The following is a 2,643-nucleotide window of genomic DNA, read 5'->3' on the forward strand; positions in this document are numbered from 1 at the left end:
ATTGTTAAGAATAGGGCAGGAGAGCTTAAATATCAATTATTCTTTAATAAACATCATCCTGATACAATTACCTTGCTTGCTCCTGCTTTGTTTGATTTGACTGTAGGCAAGTACCTTGTTCCGTTAACGGCTATCCACGCCTACCAGAACCCTGCACCAGCCGAGGAGCTAGAATCGGAACCATAATTTGATCCTTCATGATAGTCTAACTATCAGTGGGATCCGGAGATGATTGCCAGCCGGTGGCAATCGGAGCCTTCTTCTTCCTCATCACAGTACGACCCCAACAACTATTATTATGAATATCAGCCAGCCCAGCCGTGGCCATAGGCCAACTTAGGCCAAAAGCCTAAGCTTGGGGGAGTATGTATTTCTCACCGACATTACATTTATGTTCACACACACACTCATTGCTAAATGTCGGTGCTCATACTTTTTCATTGTATCATCCATGCTAGTTTATTTCCTTTTATGCTTTCTTCTTGTGTGTTTAATAAAATTAGTTGTAGATTTTAATTAATTTACTTTCCATGCTTGTAGTAGTAATTAAAAAAGAAAACCCAAAAATATTTCATGTTCTTCTTTTGCTTGTTGGGAGCTTTCCCGTGTAAATAGTTTTATTTCTTTTCTTTTCTTTGGGGGTCAGTAGGAGAAGACTATAATTAAATTGTTGAAATGGCTCTTATATGCATTATTGTTGATTTAACCAAGAGCCCATATTGCCTTGTCTTCTCCTGTTTATCGAATGCTCGCATATTCCAACTTAGTCCAATGCACGTGCACTCTTATTATTATTCACATCGTTCGGTCGTGCAAGTGAAAGGCAATTATGATGATATATGATGGACTGACTGAGATGAGAAAAGCTGGTACGAACTCGACCTCTTTTGTTTTTGTAAATATGATGAGTTCATCGTTCTTGATTCAGCTTGTCATGAATAAACATGTTTGCAATGACAATTAGAGATCATAGTTGCTTGTGCCATGCTTGATTAGCTATGAGTTATAATGGTTTACCTTTCATGCCAACATGCTATTAAAGTGGTTATAATGTGGTATGATAGGGTGGTATCCTCCTATGAATGATTTAAGTGACTTGACTTGGCACATGTTCACGCATGTAGTTGAAACAAATCAACATAGCCTTTACGATATTTATGTTCATGGTGGATTATATCCTACTCATGCTTGCATCCAATGTTTATTAATTTTAATGCATGTACATGACTGTTGTCGCTCTCTAGTTGGTCGCTTCCCAGTCTTTTGCTAGCCTTCACTTGTACTAAGCGGGAATGCTGCTTGTGCATCCAAACTCCTTAAACCCCAAAGTTATTTCAGATGAGTCCACTATACCTTCCTATATGCGGTATCTACCTACCGTTCCAAGTAAATTTGTATGTGCCAAACTCTAAACCTTCAAATAATTATCCTGTTTTGTATGCTCGAATAGCTCATGTATCAACTAGGGTTGTTTGTATCTTCCATGTTAGGCGGGTTATTCTCAAGAGGAGTGGACTCCGCTCCTCACTCACGAGATAAAGGGCTGGTCACCGGGATGCCCAGTCCCATGCTTTATGTAAACTAAATCAAAATAATTGCAAACAAAACTCCCCCTGGGACCTGATGTATGTTGGAGGCACTCGTTGTTTCGAGCAAGTCATGGATTGATGTTTGTTGGTGGAGGGGGAGTATAAACTTTACCATTCTGTTTGGGAACCACCTATAATGTGTGTAGCATGGAAGATATCACCATCTCTTGGTTGTTATGTTGACAATGAAAGTATACCACTCAAAATGTTATTCACCTCTATTTCAAAACCGAGCTCTGGCACCTCTACAAATCCCTGCTTCCCTCTGCGAAGGGCCTATCTATTTACTTTTATGTTGAGTCATCACCCTCTTATTAAAAAGCACTAGCTGGAGAGTGCAGCTGTCATTTGCATTCATTACTGTTAATTTATATTGGGTATGACTATGATTGGATCTCTTTTACCATGAATTACAATGTCTAGTCAATCCTTGATCTTTAAAGATGCTCTGCATTTATGTTTTGCGGTCTCAGAAAGGGCTAGCGAGATACCATCTTGTTATATCATATTATGATTGTTTTGAGAAAGTGTTGTCATCCGAGATTTATTATTATGGCTTGCTAGTTGATTATGCTATTGATATGAGTAAACATGAGACCTGAGGATTATTGCAAATATGGTTAGTTATAATCTTTGCTGAAAACTTGAATGCTAGCTTGACATATTTACAACAACAAGAGCAAACAGAGTTTGTAAAAGTTTTTCTTTATTTCTTTCAGTTTGTCAACTGAATTGCTTGAGGACAAGCAAGGGTTTAAGCTTGGGGGAGTTGATACGTCTCCGTCGTATCTACTTTTCCAAACACTTTTGCCCTTATTTTGGACTCTAACTTGTATGATTTGAATGGAACGAACCCGGACTGACGCTGTTTTCAGCAGAATTGCCATGATGTTGTTTTATGTGCAGAAAACAAAAGTTCTCGGAATGACCTGAAAATGGAATATCTTACAATAAACAATGAAAAATCCTTGCCAAAGATGAAGACCAGGGGGCCCACACCCTTCTCACGAGGGTGGGGGGCGCCCCCCTAGGGCGGGCCCCCTACCTCGTGGGC

The sequence above is a fragment of the Triticum dicoccoides genome, chromosome 2A, assembly GCF_002162155.2.
Source record: "Triticum dicoccoides isolate Atlit2015 ecotype Zavitan chromosome 2A, WEW_v2.0, whole genome shotgun sequence".
Taxonomy (NCBI): Eukaryota; Viridiplantae; Streptophyta; class Magnoliopsida; order Poales; family Poaceae; genus Triticum; species Triticum dicoccoides.